Source organism: Podarcis erhardii (genome assembly GCF_964252035.2).
Source record: "Podarcis erhardii genome assembly, chromosome: 6".
Taxonomy (NCBI): domain Eukaryota; kingdom Metazoa; phylum Chordata; class Lepidosauria; order Squamata; family Lacertidae; genus Podarcis; species Podarcis erhardii.
This window is the reverse complement of record NC_138510.1, coordinates 3,115,160-3,126,535: the sequence shown is the minus strand read 5'-3', so window position 1 is coordinate 3,126,535 and position 11,376 is coordinate 3,115,160. Positions and strand designations below refer to the sequence as shown.

The 11,376-nt window shown below is 43.8% G+C and overlaps 1 protein-coding gene across 2 annotated transcripts in view; it reads left to right on the top strand.

The window, feature by feature from the left end:
* Positions 1-6: 6 nt before the first annotated feature.
* Positions 7-11,376, top strand: part of ASXL1 (ASXL transcriptional regulator 1) — a 31,170-nt gene continuing 19,800 nt past the window's right edge. For both annotated transcript variants that reach the window (XM_081867490.1, XM_081867489.1), the window contains exon 1: positions 7-20. The gene's annotated coding sequence lies outside the window, so the exon portion shown is untranslated. The remainder of the gene's footprint in view (positions 21-11,376) is intronic.

Sequence of the window (11,376 nt, the reverse complement as noted above, 5' to 3'; positions counted from 1 at the left end):
GGGCCGAGGCCGCCCGCCTGGTGAGAAAGAAGTGGGGAGGGGGAAGAAGAAGCCCCCCTCGCGTGGGTTGTTATGGGGCGGAGGGCTCTCCCTTCCCTTTGTCACTTTGTGGGGCGGGGAGGGAGGAGCTGCTCCCCCATGGAAACGTTGCAGGGAGGGGTCCCCCTCACCTTTTCCAGGTGGGAGAGCTGCGTGGGCACAACTCCCCCTCCCCTCTCCCGGGTGACCCCCGAGGATGGGCGTAAGGACGAGGGTAAGGCCATGCAGGAGGTTCAAAACTTGAAATCCCCCCCCCCCAGTTCGGTCTTGGGGGCTCTTAGGCCCTGCACAGGATACACAAAGTGGAGGTGGGAAACGTGTGAAGCCCTCCAGGTGATGCTGGACTACAACTCCCATCATCCCCTGACCGTATTGGCAGTGGGAGTTCAGCAGGGCCTTGAGTTTCCCCATTCCCCTGATGCTGGATCAGGCCAAAGATTTGTCTAGTCCACCATCCTGTTCTCACAGTGGCCAACCAGACCCCTTGGCAGTAAGTCCGCCCAGAGAACCAGAATGCGTCTGTGCTCTCCTGGATGTAATTCTTAACAGCTGGTATTGAGAGGCATGCTGCATCTGACAGTGGAAGGAGAACATAATGGTCCTGCATAGTGACTATAGATATCCTTGTGTTCCTTGAATTTTTCTAATCCACCATTAAAGCTGGTGGCCATCATGCTTTGGTAAGAAGTGTCATAGTTCTGTGAAAAAGAACTTTCTTTTCTCTTGACCTTTCAACTTCATTGGATTGCCAATGAGAGAGGGGTAAAAGCTTTTTATAAAGTTCTGAAATGCCCCAACTTGACTTTTCTCCAAACTAAAAAGTCCCAAATGGTGTAACCTTTTCTCATAGGAGAGCTGCTGCAGACCCCAGGCATTTTTACTGCTTCCTTCTGAAGTGAAATTACTATACACAATATTCCAAATGTGGTCACATGTCCAAGGTGCTAACATCACATTTATGTTTGTGTGTAGGTTCTGTAAAGGCTGTGCTAGTAATAGACAAGTTCATCTACAAACAAATGACAGTTGCTTCAGTCTCCCTAGAATGGGGAGAAACACAATACAGTGACACCTTGGTTTTCAAACGTCTCTGTTGACGAACATTTCGGTTTTTGAATGCTGTAAACATGGAAGTAAATGGTTTGGTTTTAGAACACGCCTCAGAAGTCGAACTTGCCACGTGGCTTCCGTTTGGGGTTTTTTGTTTTCGAACATTTCAGAACTCTAACGGTTCGAAAACCAAGGTACCACTGTAATAACATTTAGAGGGGTAGCCATGTTACAACACGAACATAGCCATGTCTACTCAGAATTAAGCCCCATTGAATTCAGTAGGACTTACTCTCATGTAAGTGGGGTTAGTATTGAAATCATTATGATACAGCTGCCTTGTGGGTAACTGATGAAATGGGTCACAAAACTGAGTGTTTTTACAATAATACTCTTCACATTTGTATAATGCTTTCAAATGTTGAAAATGATTCATATGCCTATAATGTAAGTTAGTGTTTTCCCCAGATGGACAGGATTAAGGCTGAGATAGACGTGTGTCTGAGGCCAACTTTTAAGTTCATTGCACACTTGAGATTCAAACCCAAGGACTTGCATATTTGTAGCTCAACCTCATACCTACTGCAGCACACCAGCTTTGCAATAAGGATCCTATAATGGGAAGAGAGGAGCCCGTCAGGAAATAATGAAGCATTGGACTGGAATTCCATTTTGTGTATTTAGAAATTTTTCAATGCAGCAGGGATTTATACTTCATTCATTCTCCATAGAGCACTCCCTCAGGATGCAAGAAATTTGAGAGCTTGTCCTATAATTTATACTTATGTCATGGGGCTTGGAATGAGTTACACAGAAATTGTCTGAAGCATAGTATATGGTTGCACAGTTCTTTCCACATTAGAGGCAATATACAATGTGGTAGAATAAACTTTTTTTGGAAAGATTGCTTCTGGTTCAGGGTATGAAAATGAATTTCCAAGCTCAGAGTTTGTCACCTCTGTTTTCCTGATATATACTTGTCTATGTGTGAGTAAAGAGTCATTTCTGTTTAAGTTCATTCATGTTGGCATAAGCATGTCAGATACAGTGGTACCTCGGGTTACATACGCTTCAGGTTACATACGCTTCAGGTTACAGACTCCACTAACCCAGAAATAGTGCCTCGGGTTAAGAACTTTGCTTCAGGATGAGAACAGAAATCGTGCAGCATCAGCGCGGCAGCAGTGGAAGGCCCCATTAGCTAAAGTGGTGCTTCAGGTTAAGAATAGTTTCAGGTTAAGAACGGACCTCCGGAGCGAATTAAGTACGTAACCAGAGGTACCACTGTATATCTGTGTTGCCTGACTATGATAGGGACTTTTAGTACCATGAAAACACTGTTACTGTATTGTATATTGACTTGCCGAGCAGAGCAAACTCAAAGAATGCCAGATGGAGGTTATTTCTCACTTCATTAGACATACCTCTACCTGTGACATACATGTGATGGAAAGAGAAGCTAAAATGCTACTGCCAGGTTTATCTAGAGCAGGGGTCAGCAAGGTTTACCGGCCATGGGCTGGATCACTCCCACAGAGATCGTCCGTGGGCCAGATTGGCACAGCGTGATGCCAGAAAGCGCATCTGCGCATGTCCGTGGCGCCAGAAAGCGCTTCTGCGCATGCCCAGACGCCAAAAATCGCGCCTGTGCAAAAGCAATTTTCGGCGTCTGGACATGCCCAGATGTGATTTCCGGAACTGCACTTGCACAGATGTGCTTTCCAGTGCTGCTCGGAGAGTCACTGCGCTGGTTTAGCGCAGCACGCGGGGGACTCACCAAGCGGGTGGCTTGGTTCGGGGGCAACTCGTGGGTCAGTAAAATGGTCTTTGTGGGCCACATCTGGCCCATGGGCCACACGTTGTTGACCCCTGCTCTAGAGGCAGGGACACTATCTCCTCCCCACAATATATGTAAAGAGAAAAGTTTCTCCTATGTAGTAGTAATTGGTACACACATTGCAGAGTTGAGGCAGGACTTGGGAATCTCTTACAGCTGTTTAATACATTTTTAAAAAGAAAACTCAATAAAGCCTGGGAAACTTTGTCTGCCCACTGGTTTTCATCTTCAGAATGACATGGGGACATCGTGTTTCCACATTTTAAGCCTTGCAGCAAAGGGAGAAGAATTTTGCCTGCTGTTGTCATTTCCACATAAGATTCCACAGTGACAAGTTGCTACAACCTCTGAGGCAGGAAGGCATCCCATGGAAATTGTTTCTTCTGCTCTGGATGTTCTCACATTCGTAGTTTCCCATTGGCCCAAACAAGGAGGTGAAAGTATGGGCCACTATAGAGCATTGGTTCATTTCTGCCTAGTGCTATGTCTGGTAGAAGCTGGGAATCATATTCTCATGTCCAATTGGGAAGGACTGTTTCTTAAAGCAGGGTTGTGTTTTCCCCTTTTATGAGAATAGGTGATTTACCATTTATTCTCGCTCTCCTTCCATAAGAACTGTATTGAAATAGTCTGCCTGGCTCATACATTTTGGTTAGTCGAGGTAATTTTCACTGTCCTTTTTACAAAGGAGAAACCTTCTTTAAAGATAGAGGAAGCAGCCACCTGTACTCTTTTGCGCAGGGATAGATTTTTAACAAGGGTTTTAAAGGCCCACAGAAGGAGTTATTTTCCAGAAGAAAGTGACTTTTTAATTCCATTTTCTTGTTCGCTGTGAGGGGTGTTCATGCAGGTGTGAGGGAGATACAAAGGTTTTCATTAATGGTTGAGAGAGTGAGAAGTGTAGGCTCTTAGAGGCGAATGCATGTGTGTTCCCATTTATGGTAAGAAGTAGGCGTTCTTCCTGAGAAAGCTGCCAGCAGTTAGTAGATGCTGATTAAATTTCTCAATATTACTAAAATATATCGCCTCTAGGTATGGGCAGAATTTTTGGCTTGCTTTGTTAGAGGCCTAAGGAAACAATTTTGTGGTGTCATTAGAAGTAGATAAACCTTTCACCTCTGGAGCGGAGCCATGTTTTTGATAGCTTCAGTATTATACTTACTTACCTAGGACTGACTTTTGACTAGGCAAGTGTGGTACAGTTTGTAAGACTGCAGTGGTATAGACCTGGACTTAACCCCAATGGCACACGATGGTGAGTTCTTCCAACTAAAAATGCATTGGATTTTGCTCCAAGAATCTGAAGCTTCTCTGCTTTAGTGTTTTCCAGCACTTCCTGAGATCAAACTGATTTGCATTCTGAGGAATGTTTCAGGAATTTACTGTGTGGTTACAGTTGCAAAAAAAAAACAACGCTTTTCCCTGCATGTGAATTGTGAATTCTTAAATGGAGGCATGTCCTTTCTTCTTTTTGGTTTGCACTTTAAAAATAACAAAGCCCACCCATTCTCCACTCCCAGTAATAAAAAAAGAGGTGTGGAGGAGGGGATATGCAGAATTGAAGCATAATTGTACCTATTTAGGGGACAAATTCCTCAGGCGGGCGTATAAAACCTTCTATCAAAACTCTGATAACACTTCCCTCCTCCACTCCAAACTAGAGATGAGCAATAACATTGCATACATCAGGGGTCGGCAAGGTTTACCTCACCTGGGCCGGTTCACTCCAGCAGAGATTCCTCCGTGGGCTGGATCACGTGTGGGGGGGGGCGTGTCTGTCCGCAATTTCCATTGTCAGCGCCTGTGCAGACATGTTTTTCAGTGTCAGCGTATGCGCAGACGCAATTTCCAGTGCCATGGAAGCGAGTCCCTGCACCAGTTTAGTGCAGCACGTGGGGACTCGCCGAGCAGGTGGCTTGGTTCGGAGGTAGCTCGTGGGCCAGTTAAATGACCCCCGTGGGCTGCTTGTGGCCCATGGGCCTTAGGTTGCCAACCCCTGGCTCAGTTATTTGCAGGCTGGATCATGCAGCCATCTGCTTTTACTGTGCTGTTTTCAGAGGCTGGGTTCAGGAAGTAATGTTCCCCTTGTACTTAAAAAAAATTACGTTGAGTAGGGCAAGTTGTATGTGGCTGTAGTCTGGATGATCTGTCTTCCATATTATTGACTGAGGATGAAACTTTTCAGTTTTAGTTGTTGGTTTCCTTTCTTGGACAATATTCGCCCACTGCTCGACTGTCTAGTACAGAAGTGTGTACAGTCACACCTTGGTTTTCAAACAGTTTAGTTCTCTAATGTTTTGGCTCCTGAACGCCACAAACCCAGAAGTGACTGTTCCGGTTTGCGGACTATTTTTGGAAGATGAACATCTGACGGGGCTTCCACGGCTTCCGATTGGCTGCAGGAGCTTCCTGTAACCAATCAGAAGCCATGCTTTGGTTTCTGAACATTTTGGAAGTTGAATGGACTTCTGGAACGGATTCTATTCGACTTCCAAGGTAGTACTGTACTTGTTTAGCTGTGTTCAAGTTTAGTACAGTGGTACCTCAGGTTACAGACGCTTCAGGTTACAGACTCCGCTAACCCAGAAATAGTACCTTGGGTTAAGAACTTTGCTTCAGGATGAGAACAGAAATCGCGCGGCTGCGGCAGCAGCGGGAGGCCCCATTAGCTAAAGTGGTACCTCAGGTTAATAACAGTTTCAGGTTAAGAATGGATCTCCAGAACGAATTAAGCTCTTAATCCGAGGTTCCACTGTATTTAGTGCAAGAGCATTCATACAGTGATACTTATTCTGTCCACAGGGGCCACAAAAATGCCAGTGGCAGCCATGCACTTAATTCTGGAAACTGCTACCTGATGCTTCCATGGATGCCCAGTATAAAGTGAGATCTTGCCTCCTTTTGTATCAAGCACAAGAGATTGTGGTCCCCTTCCAACATCTTATGGCATGTGGAAGAACTTGAGGGGTGGGACAGAGTGCTTTTGCCCCTTACTTCATGCCAGCTTTTGCAGGAAAAGCAGTGGGAGTATTACTGACCTTCCCCCATGCTTGTGAGTACCTCTTGCTTTAGTCCTTGCATTAGGCAATTCCAGGCATTAGCTGGAGACTCATGATGCTTTGGACAAATGAGCTGCATCTATCAGAGCGCTTGGAGGGAGGGGGGGGGGGAGACACACAGTGATGATGGCAACCAAAATTTTTGTCCAGCTCTGAGACTCTGCTAAAGTTTTTAGACTTACGCTTTTCTTATAAGAATATATATGCCTGCCACTGAAGTTCTTCAGTGAGTTCTTTTTACTACCACCAAGCTTGATAACCATCTTGATGTAGTGGAGAGTCCATAGAATTTGCACTGGGGAGGCCTGGGTTCAGCTTTCCACTGGGCACCTCACTCTTATTCTAGAACAGCTACTGTTTCTTAGTTCTGTACTTCACTTCCTAAAATAGTTTAGCATCCACAGCATATAGCTGGTAATTGTTCAGCTTGATGAAGATGTTAACCCAGTGTGTGGTAACTGCAGACAGGGCAAATTCTATGCTAGGGATCGTTAGAAAAAGAGTTGAAAATTACAGTGGTACCTTGGGTTACAGACAGTTCAGGTTACAGACCCCACTAACCCAGAAATAGTACCTCGGGTTAAGAACTTTGCTTCAGGATGAGAACAGAAATGGTGCAGCAGCGGGAGGCCCCATTATCTAAAGTGGTGCTTCAGGTTAAGAACAGTTTCAGGTTAAGAACGGATCTCCGGAACGAATTAAGTTCTTAACCTGAGGTACCACTGTATATCACGATAGCTGAAATAACGAAGGAGCTACGCAGAGGCGAATGCACAATGTCCTGGCAACTGCTACTACTTAAGGGTCTAAAACTGATAAATGATACTTTGATCAGTTACCTCATGGTGATTGTCAGCAGTAGGCAAGTCAGAATACATCGAAATGAGACTTTTGCTTTTGGGCTTGGCTACCAAGTGATGGTATATGCCCCCCCCCCCCAATACATAAAAAATCTTAGAAGTAAATGAAAATTGCTTGTTGTTGTTGTTCAGTCGTGTCCGATTCTTCGTGACCCCCTGGACCAGAGCACGCCAGGCACTCCTGTCTTCCACTGCCTCCCCCAGTTTGGTCCAACTCATGCTGGTGGTTGTATTTGACTGAGTTATTGATAGGACTAGCAAATTCAGAAACTCTGTCAGGCTTCTAGAGTTTGAGCGGGTAGAGTTCCTTACTGTTTGTCATTCTCTTCAGGTGCAGAGTGATACTGAGCACCAAGGCAGCTTTGCTTAGACGCTTCCATCTGTATTTTATACACTGATTCTCATCTTTGTGGGTCAAACACTTTGCTTGGACACCTGGCATATGTTGCTGCTTAACCACTATCTAATGCCAGCAGCATTCAAATAAAGCTATCAGGTGATACCAAGAGGACAGGGGCAAGGTTGCAGGGAATATAGTCACCCGCCTTGACCTTGAAAATACTGAGATTGAATGGGTGATAAGTCCCTATGTGCACCTCAGCCCCCTTGCTCATCTTCCCCATGCCTTGTAGTCCTCTTAATGTCACAGCAGCAATCTTCTTGTGAGAAGACTTTGCTTTCCCTTGCTCTGCAAGTGAACTTGCTTATCAGACCAGTATTGCTTTTGCCCCTTTTTGTCTGGAGTCTTCTTAATATGTATGGAGCATCATTACCTTTCTATTTCTGGTTTGTTGCTGGCTCAACCTCAGGTTAGATTATCTGCTTAAAGGCTTTCTGCCCCACACCTGGTTTGTGGGTTGCTTTCAAGCCGACTGCAAACCCATTCAAAACAGATCTTTGTGTAAGACTATGTTTTTTGCACATACCTCCTCATCGTTTTTGAAACGTCTTCTTCGTTTCCCCTGGGTGCCTTATACATTCTATGCACGCAGCTTCTAAGAAAAGTATTTTAAATACACACAGTTGGAATGATACTCAACACATGCCAAAGTCAAACTGCTAATCTTGGTAGCAAACTATCTGGAGGAGCTGCAGCACAGGATCCCCTGGTGTTTGGATCATCATAAACTGAAAATATTTTCAGGCAGTACTTCCGGCTCTGCCCTGTTTTTAAGTTATTTCCCTTACACAGTGATCAAAGAACTGCTTCAGAAAGTTCTTTGTGAAGATAACATGTGGTCTGAAAAGCCAACAGGGGGGCTAGTTTCTTATTTATATGCCATTTGTTTATGGGATAGGGGGTTAGCGTTTTTTTAAAATGCATTTTGTGTTCTCATTTTGTATTTTTATGTTGTGAACTGCCCTGCGATTTTCGGATGAAGGGCAGTGTATGCATTCATTCATTCATTCATTCAATAAATAATAATAATAAAATCTGATATCAAGAGAAGAAATCTCATAGAAATCTCAGAACTCTTGTGATTTGTTAAACAACTGCTTTCTTCCTTCGTAGTGTTTTACCCTTTCAGATGTGATGTGTACTATAGTAAACTTTAGAGATCAATCTACCAAGCCCTTTTGCTGAGCATTCATTTTCATCGAGGCATCCACAAGATATTTGTGGCTGGTTTCCTGTGATTTTTATGACTTCCAGTAGACTTATTCACACGCTCATAGGTATTGTGTACACTACTTGTAATACTGGTGAAGGTAGCTAGCAATCATTACAATTTCTGGCGAAATTGTGCCCCTTGGGAACATCCTTCTATAGCTTGGTGTTTTTGTTCATGCTTTGTTTTTGCCCTGTAGCATGACATGCTTTGTATTTAATTTGAATTCTCAAGTTCTACTTAAATCTCACATGTAACTGTTAGAGAACGGGTTCATGTGATCCATTGATGTGCAGCTGCAAGCTACATTTCTTTCTGGGTTAATGTTCTATGTGTGATTTGTGTCAAAGGTGTCCAAGTGTCTTACCACGTCAGAGCTTAACCCTTCCACCAGGATCTTACTTCCTTTTTTCACTGATGAAGGCTACCTCTTTCTGAAAAGTGCCCTGGAGTCACTCTTTATCCTTTAAGGAGGCTGGATCACTTAAGTCTGTGTTAGTAGTTGTCTTTGTTCAGAATTAGAATGGCTTTCCTCAGTGCCTTGTGGCTTAGCACCTTCTTTTAGATCACTTGTTTAGATTCCCTGGGAGCTTCTATTAACTTTAGGTGTGTGTTTCACAGTTTCCATTTCCTAGTCTCGCGCCAAATAACTTTATAATTCACAGCTCTGGGAGTATCACGTACTGAGAAATGCAGAGCTGAGGGCTATGGATATAATTTGCTTTTACCTTTCCTAGGACATGTTGGCAGATTCTCGGTTGCGTGACAGCAGGATGTGTGGTTCAGGTTGATCTTTCTCTTTGTGGAGGGGGAGATTCACTGGTGGCTACTGACCTTCATTCCTTTCCAACAGAGATGCCCCATTGATGCTGTTTCACCTCTTCAACTGGCCTGCAGCTGCTACTCCCTTGGCACAGCTTTGCAGGAACTCCATTCTTTATGTTCTCACATGCACACAACAATTAGTGTTACCAACTTGTCCTTTTAGTGAGACTGTAAGTGAAAATTGTGGGCCTCAAACTCTTTATTTCAGCACTCTCTATTTTTGAGAGTACAGTGGTGCCTTGCAAGACGAAAAGAATCCGCTCCAGGAGTCTCTTCGTCTAGCGGTTTTTTCGTCTTGCGAAGCAAGCCCATTGACGGATTAGCGGATTAGCGCTATTAGCGGCTTAGCGGATAAGCAGATAAGCGGCTTAGCGGCTTAGAAAAGGGGGGGGAGGGAAAAAACCCCGCAGGAACTCGCAAGACATTTTTGTCTTGCGAAGCAAGCCCATAGGAAATTCGTTTTGCGAAGCACCTCCAAAACAGGAAACCCTTTCGTCTAGCGGGTTTTCCGTCTTGCGAGGCATTCATCTTGTGGGGCACCACTGTACCAGTAGGCTGAAATAAGAGCTTTAGGTTACACAATGGAACATGTATAGTAGCTTACAGAACATCCATGAGGTCATCTCTTTTTCCATTATCGTGTTTGTATAATTTGACATGATACTTTTATCTGGAAGAAGAGTGTGTTTGATCAAAAGTAGGGGGTCCCCTTCTCAGCACAGGTTTGTTTCAGCATCTTTGAAAGGAGATGCTGAGAAATTCCAAATGTGTCTCAAGAAAAGCTTTAGGAGTCTACTTCTAACTTGAACTGAAGAGCTTATATCTTTTAAGCCAGAGCTGGAGGCTTCTTATCATTGCTGCTGTCAAAATACTATCCCGTGTACTTTTGAAAATCTTGCCTTCACAGTATCTTGTAGCTATGATATGCCTTCTTACACTGTATACATTTTTTGAAAAAGGGCACTGAAATAAAAGTCCAACCTTTCATGGTCATGGTCCAGTCTGTGGTTGCCTGTTGGCGAGTCAATTGTTTCACCAGGAGACATTGACAGTTTCATAGTCTGAGAGGTATACACCTGTTCATCCAGTGTACTAGCAACTCTGTGATTTTTAGGGCCAGAGTTGATGATCTGTCCAGGAGGGCAAATAGTATCTTGAAGGAAAGCAATTTATATTGGGAAAAGAAGCGGGGTGTGTGTGTTATAAACAACCCCCTCCAAAAACCTTGGCCCTGCTTAAGCTGAAGAACTCCCTCCCCACAGAGTGGGGGACCTTCAGTATATGGCTTCCAGCAAATGCTGAAGACACGCCTCTTTACTCTGGTTTTGACACTTGAGGTTTATATTTTATGGATGCACCTTATTTCTGTAATTGCAAGTTGCTTTAAACTGTTTTTAATAATGTGTAACCTGCCCTGGGACCTTAAGGTGAACATTGGGTAATGAATTATATATATTTTTAATAAGAATAGCTTCCACTGCCTACTGAATACTTTTTTATCCTGGCAGGCATTTAATTGATGTTTTGTTTTATAGTTTGTTTTATAATTTTTTTAAAAATCTATTTTTTGTACTGTAAAGACTATTGTAGTTAAGCAGTGTGTAAGTTGCTTAGATAAATACCATATTTTTCTGTGTACAAGACAAGGAATTTATATTTTAAAAATTATGTTAAAAATTGGGGGTCGTCTTATACATGGATAGTGCAGTGTGGGGACGGGTGGTTGGTTCCTGCCATGAGCAGCAGATTGCTATCTGCGATTGGACGGGTGATTGATGGACGCGGCAATGGCTGTTGTTGATTTGCTTCCACCGCGGCATTTGGGTGGGCTGTTGGCAGGTGCTGTTGGTGACTGGGCAGATGATTGGTGGCTTCAGCAACGTGTGATATTGTCTGCGTTTGTCTTTGGGATTTTCGGCAATCCCTCTTAAAAAAACGCAACAGCTCTGGGCATTCCCCTTCAAAAAAAGCTCAACAACTTTGGGCAATCCGTCCCCTATTTTTTTAATTTGTAGTCCCCCAAAATAGGGGGTGTCTTATATAGAGAAATATGGTACACCCACACACCAGTGACTGCTTTTAAAATAGGTCCGCAG